We start from the raw sequence: 12,001 nt of genomic DNA on the forward strand, positions 1-12,001 counted from the left end.
GAGAGGGGATTCTGCTATTTTTATGGTTTATTTATACCTGCTGGATGTGTGGCTTGGAACCAATGACATCTCTTTGGAGCTTCTTGAATCATCCTCTACTGAGGATTTCAGAAATGCTTTAGGAATAAGAAAGAAAGAAAAAAGTGAAGTCTGACTCTTTGCGACCTCATGCACGGTAGCCTACCAGGCTCGTCTGTCCATGGGATTTTCCAGGCAAGAATACTGGAGTGGGTTGCCATTTCCTTCTCCAGGAGAGCTTGCCAACCCAGGGATTGAACCCGGGTCTCCCACATTATAGGCAGTCACTTTACTGTCTGAGCGACCAGTAAAGTTCTTAGGAATAAGGGATACTGATAAAAGTCTATATTCATGTGGTTTGTTGGATAGTATCTGTATTTGTCGATTTTAATGTCTGTGCTGTGTATATTTATACACACAGACTGACTGCCATTTGCCAGCTCTGATGTCCTCCAATATTCTGTAGAGTGACAGTTATATATGAATATTTTAAGTGTGACTTGTCAGTGGATGCCCCTAAATGCTTTTAAATGTCAGAGCATTTGTCCATTTTCTTTAGGATTTGAGTTGAATTTTTATCTTCCAAAGTCCTGCGAATTAATAAGAACCCTTAACACTGGAGGTTAAAGAACAATTCCGTGTTGTCTGAAGGTACCTACAAGAAGGAAGGGAAAAGAATTCAAGAACTGACCTTAATCTGTTCTCATTCCAAAGAGACCATTGACTTTTCTTTTCCACTACTTGTTTTTAAACCTATTTCCTCATGTGAGAGTCTTGGCTTTTGATTAAAAATTTACCTTATGTTTTTTATTTATCCTTTATCCTTAGTATGGCTTTCATCCATAAATAAAGTAACTCATTCTCTAGAGACTGCTTCAAATCTCAGTTCCTAAAACCTTGGAGTAGGACTGAACATTTGACTGGATCACATAATTGTGTTCCCTCTGGATACGTCTGTCTGTTCCAGTGTTGATGCCAGTTTCCCTTTGGCTATGAGAAGCCCGAGCCTCCCTGTTCTTTTCTTCTTTTCCACTCCGGGAAGGAAAGCAGCAGAAGCAGTGTTGGACTTCAGTTCTCATTAGAGTGCTGAAGGTTGCAGATTTGAGCTGTCTGTCATAAAGTGGCCCTTCCTTCTCTCCTCCTTCCCCTCATGCCTTGACTGCTTTTTTGCCTTGGCTCAATGCCTGTTGTAATGTTGGGATTCCAGAGTTCTCCCAGGGCTCGGAGAGTATAGAATAAGATCATATTCTAGTGGCAGGTAGGCAGATGAAACTACCTTCTTACACATTAGCTAGGAAGGATTAGAAGGAAAGATGTACTTTGAGAATGCATTTTACACCCAGGGGGATCGTAATGACAAGCCATATCTGAGAATAGATGACTTCAGGATGAACCATCCATCTCTAAAGAAGGCATTTCAATGTGATGAGGACAGCAGCTAAGAGAGCAATTGAACTTTTGAAACAGTGAATAGTGTGCATCTGGGCTTTATAGTCCATGTTCTTATTTTATTATTTCCCCCCACCACCAAGATCAAAGCACAGGACACAAATTTTGTTTTATTTCCAAAGAGTAGACTTAGGCCAAAAGAATTTTTTTGACGGTGTGAGCAAGTGAGCAGAGCGATGGAGAGTGAAACAGTAGCCCTCTGCATCACACTCACACAGTACATTCCAGTCACATCTGAGAGATTCATGAGCTTCTATTTGCCTATAGTTGGGCTGGACTAATATTCAGATTGATGGCAGTGTAGATCAAGTGGAGTGTAGATCAAGAAGATAAGCGCTTCAGCATCAATGAGAAATTGCCTATGTGGTGAAATGAAACACAATTTCGGTTTGGAAAGCTTGGCTATGAATTTTGTCCCTGCCACTTTCTGCCTGTGTGCTCCTAGCCAAGTCACTTAGACTGAGTGACACAGAGATAAAATAGGGACGATGTCTTCATGAGGTTTAAATAAAGTGTTTAAAATATGTTTAAATTGAAAATAAAATCTCATACCTTAGGACTTAGGATGTGATACAGTTAAATGACTTTAATCATCATGAATTTTGTCATCACTATGGTTATAATGTCATAAAGAAACACATTTGATCTTAATAAATCAAACTCAGTAAATTCTGATTTTCCATCTTCAACCAATCTGAGGCTGTATTGCCTCTATTTTCCCAAATGGTAACATGTTATTGATATTTTAACAGAGTTTCGAACTATTAAAGTGCTTCAGAAAATTCCTCAGTCATCTAGTCCATGACTAGTGATCTGTACAGATTATGATCCTTAAATTGTCTTTGCTGTGACTGGAACAAAACATTTCCTGACCTTACCACCCACGCCATGAAAATCATTGCTGGTTTGAAGCAATCTCATTATTTGTACAGTATCACCTAAATGCACTTTTCTTAAAACTTCTCCAGACAGAAGTTGTGTTAGTAAAGATGTGCAAATAGTAAATGTGCAACTCTTGTCCATGGTGTGGGGGACACAGTTTCATAAGGATGAAAGTACAAACCTTTTCTTGCTCACTTGGCTGAATTCCATTGCACCATGAATGGGAAAGGGTAGAACACAGTTGTCTCTTTGGATGGAGAAAATAGCTGGTTAAATGTAAAGTATATGGATTATGTAATAACATATCAAAATATATTAAGAATTGGTGAATTTGCAGAGCAAAATTTAAAATCTGCATCCTGGAGGACAGTGGGTATCCCTTGACTCAGCCATAATTTTTATAGCATTTCTTCCACTTCTGGAGATTTACTAGGACAATCTCCTAGTCCTCATATTTTCTTCTCCCCAAAGCTGCACATCTCACACATTCTTGCACCTCAACTGGCTGTTGTAAGCCTTCACCTGGCCACAGCATTCCTGTGAATGACTCCCCAGAGTGCTCTTGAGAGAGTGCTGTGTGTAACAAATGGCGTGTGATTTCTATTGAACAGTTTTAAGAGATTGCGGACCAGGATGTGTGTAAACTTTCATCAGTCTTATCAGTGCCTGATTTTAGTGCCAACTGAGAGAAGTGAAGACGTTTCCACCTTGTCTCAGAAAATAAGACAGGATAAAGCACAAAATTTCAGGATCAGGGAGAGAAAATGATGCTGAATTTCTCTTGTAATTTACACATGGTATAACTCTACTCATAAAACTGTATCTAGAATCTAAAAGCTTCTATGGCTTTAGACCTTAATTATACAAATTATGCAGCTTCTTAAAAGTGGTTTCTCAAACTTCTACAAGACTGTTTTCATTTCTTATGGGCAGACCATTTCTTTTATGTTCCCTCAGTGAAGCGTACCTTCATCATTCTGGTTTGTCAGGCAGGCAGAATCTTAGCAGGAAATGGATGGATATACCTCAAGATTGGTATTTTGGTAAATGTTTACTAAAGGGGCTATTTACAAAGATATGGACAGAGTATAAGGAAGGGATATAGGATGGGGCAGTCCTCAGAGAGTGCTAGGGCAATGCACACAGCTTCCCTGAAGGGGTCTTTACCAGTTGAGGGAGAAAGATATTGAAAGAGAGAGCGTTTGAGAGAGAGAGAGAGAGAAGGTATCACTCTATTCAAAGCAGAGAAGTCCAGCTGAAGTAGACGCAGAAGAGAGATAGTCAGGGTAATGGATGCCCTGAATTTGCTCTCCTAACTCTAACTCTTCACCCTTCAACGCCTGCAGGTGCCGCCCCTGTAGGAGGAACCCGAACCCGAAGTCAGTGATGAGTGAGGCTGCTGACACTGCTCCCAGAAATCAGCCTCGCACCTCCCAGGACAGAGCAGGACGGAGGGAGGCAGCGAGTGGGGATGAAGGGGCAAACGGAGGATACTCACTACATTGGGTAAGTGTGTTTTGATCTCTGTAACCACTACTGACATACTAGAAGCACTGGCAGTGTCTTCATTAGGAGACTGAGGAGGTCTCTAATTAAGAGCTCATTCCACACCCGCCAGAACTTCAAAAGTTGATGTTTGGCCTGAGTAAGCTATTCTTGAGAGTAAAATAAAAGGGGTGGGCGGGGGTGTTTGGCCTGAGTAAGCTATTCTTGAGAGTAAAATAAAAGGGGTGGGCGGGGGGTGTTAACTAGAGCTCTTTAGTCACTGTGCTGTGAATATTTTATACCTGTTCCTGGCTAATTCTTCAGCATCCTTCCCTCCCTGGACCCATTCTCAGCCAAGTTCTGCCCTGCTCCGTCCATGTCCTGGAAGCCTCGCTCTACTGATTACATCTCAGGATTCCTTGCCTGCTGGCTTCTGGTTGAGGTCTGCAAAACTGTGGCTGTGCATATAAGCTGTGTTTGTTGTTTTTTCCTGCAAACCAATAGAATTTAAGAGATTGTGTTTCTCCTCTTTATCTTTCACAAAGCCCAGCAGAGTAAGGCTATATATATATGTAGCCTTACATACACACATACACACACACATATATATATAAAACATATATAAAACACACATATATATAAAACAGTGAAAAAGTGCTACATAATTGATTGACTGGAGGTTCATAAATACATCTGAGCTTCCATCCCAAAGCAAATTTCAAGGTCAATTATGAATGGCGCTGCAGGGAGAGATTTATTTTCCACTGTTATTCACTCATTCAACAAATATTAATTGGCAGTCCCACATAGTCTGTGCCATTTATTTCCAGTTCTAGGAGCTGCAGATGGAATAGGGAAGGATGCTGACAGAGCGCTTGCTGTGAAGGCACTTAGAAAATGGCGCGGTGACGGGAGCTCGGGCTTCGGAGCCCAGCAGATGTGGGTCCTGATGCAAGACCTGACTACATGTGATGCTGGCCAACTACGTAACTTTCTAAACCTCAGTATGTTTCTCTGAAAATAGAGATGTTATTATTTGATGACTTTTGGTGAAAATTAAATGAAATAAGTTAGTTAATTCTGGGGTGCTGGGCACATAATGAGAGGTCAGTAAATCGTAACTGCTCTGATTATTACAGTAAACTGCACGGGGTGATTAAAAGGTATTCATGATGCTGATGGAGTAGCACTGGCCTCAGAGGTGCGTGATTCCAAGGGTTCAAGAAGCCATTTGGAAGAGGGCTTGTACCAAGAGAAAAGACACACCAGGAAATCTTTATTTTGTAATTTGTTTTTTCTTGGAGCATAATTGCTTTACAATGTTCTGTTCATTTCTGCTGTAAAACACAGTGGATCAGCTCTATGTGTACATATCTCCCCTCCCTATTGGATGGCCCTCCCATGCCCGGCCCACCCCTCTCGGTGGTCACACAGCCTGGAGCTGAGCTCCATGTGGTATACAGCGGCTTCCTACTAGCTTTCCATTTTGTACAAGCAGTCTATATATGTCAGTCCTACTCACCTAATCCATCTCACCCTCCAGCAATTCCACAGCTGGGCATATACTCTGAGAAAACTGTGATTTAAAAAACATATGTACCCCAGCGTTCATCGCAGCATTGTTTACAATGGCCAAGACATAGAAGTAACCTGACTGTCCTTCGACAAATGAATACCTAAAGAAGATGTGGTACATATATACAATGGAATATTGCTCAGCCATAAAAAGGAGCAAAATTGGGTCATTTGTAGGGATATGGATGGATCCAGAGTCTGTCATACAGAGTGAAGTAAGTCAGAAAGAGAAAAGCAAATATCATGTATCATTGCATATATATGGAATCTGGAAAGATGGTTACAAATAGTATAAAGGTACCTCAAAAATTTTTTAAAATAACTAGCATATGATCCAGAAATCCCACTTCTGAGTGTATATCCAAAGGAGATAAAAACAGGATCTCGAAGAGATATCTGCATTCCTCTGTTCATTGTGGCATTATTCACAATAGACAAGACATGGACACCATCTGCGTCCATCCACAGATGAGTGGATCCAGCTTCTTTACATATGACTCACAATTCCACATTAAGTCTCCAACCCAGATTTACTCTTGAGCCCCATACTCACATATCCAGCTGTCTTTGCCAAGTAAATGTTTTTTACTGGAGTATAGCATGCTCGACTAATATTGGCATAAAAACCGCTGACCTCCTGCATTTCCAGTCTCCTCCACACACAGAGACGCTTTGGAGTCTGCTGTCATGCTCCACAGTAAGCTGCAATCAGAGTAACTATTCACAGTACCTTTCAGGTATGGGGGTCTTTTGGTCTAAATTTTGAAAATTTGCACCGGCCTCTATTTGGGTCCTCCAACAGTCACCATACTGTCACTCGAATGATCTTCTAATAAGTTAATGGTGGTGGTTTAGTCACTAAGTCGTGTCTGACTCTTGTGAACCCAGAGACTGTAGGCCGCCAGGCTCCTCTGTCCATGGGATTCTCCAGGCAAGAGTACTGGAGTGGGTTGCCATTTCCTTCTCCAGGGGATCTTCTCGACCCAGGAATCAAACCCGAATAAGTTAACAGGATTATGTAATTTTCCAGTTTGAAAGCCACTCCTGACTCCACCCCCAGTTGCCTGCCGAATTACATTCCAATTTCTTACATGGGGATATAAGGACCTTGGCATGCTGTTCTCTCTAAAATGCTTTTATTCATCTAGAGAAATGCCTAACTGCTTTCCAATAGACTGACTAATTGACAAATATTGGTGAAAACTTGCTAAACTGCCTCAGAAATGATTGTTTTGTCTCTTTTCTATTCTTCTATGCATTTCTTTATAGCATCACTTTAAAATTTCTCAGAGTGTAATTTCTTGGTTTTCACATTTGGATCACCTGTTTGAGCCAGCACAGTGCCTGATGCACTGAAGGCTCAAGATGAGGTTGAGTGCTGGAGGGGTGAGTGAATAGGAAATAGTGAAATGTAGGGATCGGTAGTAATTTGCTGCCCCTCTGCCAGTTTTATGGGGTGATGGGCTTGATATGTGATACCCAGAGGCGTGGGTTTCCCCTGATAGAAAATGTGGGTATGGGGGAAGTTTTATAGGCAAACAACACTTTCCTTTGCAGTAGCAAGAGATGGAGAATACAATGGCATTTATCAGGGAGGCAGCCTGGTGTAATGAATTTATGTGTCAGGGGAGAAGAGTGCCCAATCAGGCAGTCAACGATGGTTTAGTCAATAAACCCAGAACTTGGGGTCAGTTCCCACTGAGATTCTCAATTCCTTTTGACCAGTAGACTGCTCTTCATCTTCATTATATTTCTGATTTAGTTAAAAGGGTAAAAACTATTAATCTAGTAATTATTTTCCTATGCTTTCTATTTATAATAACAAACTAAAGCAGTTGATCTGAACTATACATTATCATCTCTTTGTGATTTTCTGATTTGTTTTCCAAAGACAATATGCTATTAAAAAGAAATGCATTCCTGTGTAAACACAGGCATTCTAGGCTAACCAGGTTTTTGTGGATAGATGACAAATGATTGTAAACAGAGGCAGTTCCCACCGCTGTCCCCTTGACCCATGAAGGCCAAGAAATGTATTGTTCATTTAAATAAAATTCATTTTGCTGTCATATTAGTTATGCTTGAAAGTTTTATATCCAGCAGAGATTTTCAGGGACATGCTGTTCCTGGAACAGTGAACATGCTAATGCAGACAGATATTGGAACTGTAGAACAAACTTTAACCAGCATAGGAAATTGAGTGCAAAGAAGGGGGAGGATGGAGGATTGGAGAAAGAGGGGCAGAGAGAGAGAGAGAAAGTGAGGAAGTGTGAGAGGGAGGGAGTGGGGAAGGCAGAGAGTGCTATTCTGATTTTTTTAAAAATAGTTTTTAGGAAGTCAATCCTTATGGCAGATTGCATTATTTTGTATTTTCACCAGATATCCATTTCTGTTCCATGAAAAGATTGTACATCCACACCCAAGAACTCTGAAATATCTTGAGATTTTACCCTGCTTACAGATGAACAGTTTAGCCTGCTGCAGTCTCATGGATGCTGGCAGAAGGCACAAGATTCCTGGGTCGGAGACAGAGGGCTTAATTTCTCACAGCACATCAGGGAGCGTGGCTTCCTGTTAATGGCAGTTTTGCTTCCTGCCCGCTCCAGGTTCCTTAGAGGCAATGAAGAGGTGGTCCAAGACGGCTGGCACACACAGTGGGTCCACATCCCAGATGAGGAACCCTATGCTTAGTGAGCCCTCAATTTGATAAAAGACTGCGAGCAAATCTGCCCAATTTTTGCTCTGGAGGGAAACATCTTTACCACCCTGGATGGCAAACAAACCTGCCCCCTACCCAGGAAGGAGACACTCAAAAACTGTTCCTTGTATACATGTCCCTTAAGAGAGAGTCCTTACCTCTACAGGGGTCTTCAAAATTTCTTTTTCCAAAGTTTAAAGCTTCAGAATTATGAAGCCTGGCTCAAGCAAGAAAGTTATAATGCACACTAATTAAAGATAAGAGTAATGCATATCATGTGATGCCTTGCAGTTTACTGAATACTTTCCTATGCATTATTGTGCTCAATGATGGATAAGGTCAGTGATAATGAAGCTGAATTTATTCCAGGTTTGTAGGTAATGATCCATGTTGGTAGGAAGGGGGAGTCTATAATTATTATGACTATATATATATATTAAGCATGCTGCTGACAATAGAGGTTGTGGGAGTTGTAATAAATTGTGTGTGTTTGTTAGTGTTCCTCAACAGGTCATTGTAAAAGAAATGCTATAAATTATCTGTATACCTGCACTGTTGACTTTCTGTCTCAGTTCTTAATCAACATTATTAAAACTGCATCAGAATAGGGTAAGATTGTGGATGTAACTTAGAAATTAGAAGTAAAGGTGCTGGATTTTAAAAGATAAGTATAAAATATGAGAAATGAAAAATTGGATTAAAATATGCCAGGGTCCTATCTCCATGATTAAATTTCAGAGAAAACTGAAAAATGGCCTGTCACTAGGCAGGCCATGGTTACCCTGAGATTTTCCTTTCCCTTTGTGTGCAGTAGAATCAAAATCGATGATGAATCAAAAGTGCATAGACTGTTAATTTTGGAAGGGGCCTATAGATTCCTACAATCTGGTAAATCACAAACGTTAGTGCATGCCCCTGGAATCAACTACAAATCATTGGAATCAATACACATATAGAAGCCTAGGACCTCAATACCCAAGGATCTAATTTCTTAGATGTAGGCATTCTGATCAGACCAGTTCAGAGAAGACTATTTTAACTTAATATTATTGATGAAGACAACCTTCACTTAAAAAAACCTCCAGTTTTTATTTGTTACTATCCTTTTCCATTAGTACTACCCTAATCTCAAATTCTGTCACCCTTATATCTCTGTTACTGGACAAATACTTGTTAATGATGGTTTATCTTTTAATTTGATATGGTTCTCAATGCTGATAATCATTTTATTTCTATCCAATGTTTGATTAATATTTATTAAAAAAAAACAAACACAAAACCCATAAGTGAGAAAGGCTTTATCCACTTGACAGATGAGAAAATTGCGGGAAGGAGGTGTAAGTGATCTTTTTTTTTTTTTTCCCTAAGCATAGTAAAAGATCTATTGTTTGAATTAAGAAGTAGTATGTTCATGAAGACACAGTTCATGAGCCCTTTGTATAATGTAGACATGTCACAACTGTTAGCCATCAAGAGGAATAACAGAAGGAAAATGGAAGGTAGAGGAGGTGGGAGATTTTGTCTTGTGGTAGGTTAGTAAACGGAGATTAGAGCTGGACCTCTGGGCTCAGATCTAACGTCTGTCATGCCTGACCTTCAGTTGTATGGCCTCAGTCTGTTTAAGAATCTCTCTAAACCATACTTCTCTTCTCCATAAGGTGATGGTAATATTTTACTTTATGGTTATTGTCAGTAATAAGTGAAAGTGAAAGTGAAAGTCGCTCAGTCATGTCTGACTCTTTGCGACCCCATAGACTATATAGTCCATGGAATTCTCCAGGCCAGAATATTGGAGTGGGGAGTCTTTCCCCTCTCCAGGGGATCTTCCCAACCCAGGGATCGAACCCAGGTCTCCCTCACTGCAGGCGCATTCCTTACCAGCTGCGCCACCAGGGGAGCCCAAGAATACTGAGGTGGGTAGCCTGTCCCTTCTCCAGGGATCTTCCCCACCCAGGAATCAAACCGGGGTCTCCTGCATTGCAGGCAGATTCTTTACCAGGGAGGCTGTATTAAGTGAAGGTCATGTGTAAAAGGTTAACATCCTCTGGCAATAGTAAGCATTCAGTAAATTTTACTTATTATCAATCTTTTCATCCTCATCACTGTCACTAATGTAGAAATGTTTTAGATTAAGCTTTACTAAGCTCAGAGACAGATGCTATGTTTGTTAATAGAACTGTAAGCTCTTATAAGAGCTTATAATTTTAACCAAAAATTAGGAAAATGGGTATCATCTAGGTGTATAGAGAAAATAATTGGGGAAACAAAGTTCATTGCCTTGAACAAATAGTTTCCTTTCTGCAGAGGTAGGCTCCAATATGCATACACTTGATTCTCTTGCCTAGGAGTATCTTAAAGGTATGCTGAACTATTAATATTTGGCAGTAGTTGTTCATAAATCCATACATTTAAATATCTGTCCATTTTTAAGCATATGTTAGTGTGATCATTTGTGTATACAGACTCAGCTTCTTTGAATTGTAAATTAGAATACATCTCCTTTTGCATATGAGTATAATTGCATTGTAGAATTTAAGAAAATGTTATATTCATAAGCTCTTATTAGATTAGCCTTGTGGCAACTTAAATTGTTCTCTTTGCCCTTCTCTGTCATTTTGAGCCATTCCATTGACATAAATACACAAATTAGGAGGCATCAGTAGAATTGTAAACTGGTTTCACTGAGGTTATAAATCAGCTCTGCCACTGTTCATAATACTTCTTTGTCACTAGAAGGATCTCACCTTTTATCTAGTACCTTACATGGCTGCCCAGGTAAGGTCTCTGCAGCTGTGTGGTCAGACACTGCTAAAAAGATTCATGACTCAGCAAAAGAAACATCCCTTTCTTGTTACATGATTATATAACAGCTATCTGTTAAAGAGGTTGTTGTAAAAGACACTAAAACATTTTAGCCAATTGTCTGAATAGTAGCTTTCACAACTATGTACATATTCCACTAAATGTAGCTATAACAATAGTAAATATTTATCAGTAGGGCTTACTATGTGCTGAGGACTATCGTAGATTCTTTACAGGGATTACTTCATTAGTTTTTTTTTGCAATGTATGAACTAGACAATGATAACATCACCATTTTACAAGTAAGGATATTAAAGCACAGGGAGATTAAACAATTTGCCTAAGATCGTTTGCCGAATAAAAGACAGTGTCAGAATTTGAACTCAAGCCATTTGTCCTCTAGCCCTCTTTCTTAAATGTTAACGCAATCCAGCATTTTTGTTCATATTAACTGTGTTCAATTGATAAGACTCTTTGCAGCCATGTGGACTATAGCCTGCCAGACTCCTCTGCCCATGGGATTCTTCTGGCAAGAATACGGAGTGGAGACTTACCTTACCGTATGTGAAATAGATAGTCTGTGAGGATTTGCTGCATGACGCAGGGAACTCAAGCTAGGGCTCTGTAACAGCCTGGAGGGGTGGGAGGGGGAGGAAGGTGGGGGGGAGGTTCAAGAGGGAGAAGACATATGTATACCTGTGGCTGATTCATGTTGATATTTGGCAGAAACCAAAAGAATTCTGTACAGCATTTATCCTTCAATTAAAAAATAGAAAAGAATGCCAGAGTGTGTTGACATGCCCTTCTCCAGGAGATCTCCCCACCCAGGGACTGAACCTGCGTCTCCTGAGTCTCCTGCATTGCAAGAGGATTCTTTACCACTTAGCCACATGGAAGCTTCCCTCATTGCTCAGATGGTAAAGACTCTGCCTACAGTACAGGATACACAGGTTTGATCCCTGGGAGAAGATCCCCTGAAGTAGGTAGATCCCCTGGAGTAGGTATGGCAACCCACTCCAGGATTCTTGCTGCCTGGAGAACTCCCTGGTCAGAGGAGCCTGGTCGGCTATGGTCCATGCATCACAGAGTTGG

The sequence above is a fragment of the Odocoileus virginianus genome, chromosome 6 (assembly GCF_023699985.2).
Source record: "Odocoileus virginianus isolate 20LAN1187 ecotype Illinois chromosome 6, Ovbor_1.2, whole genome shotgun sequence".
Taxonomy (NCBI): Eukaryota; Metazoa; Chordata; class Mammalia; order Artiodactyla; family Cervidae; genus Odocoileus; species Odocoileus virginianus.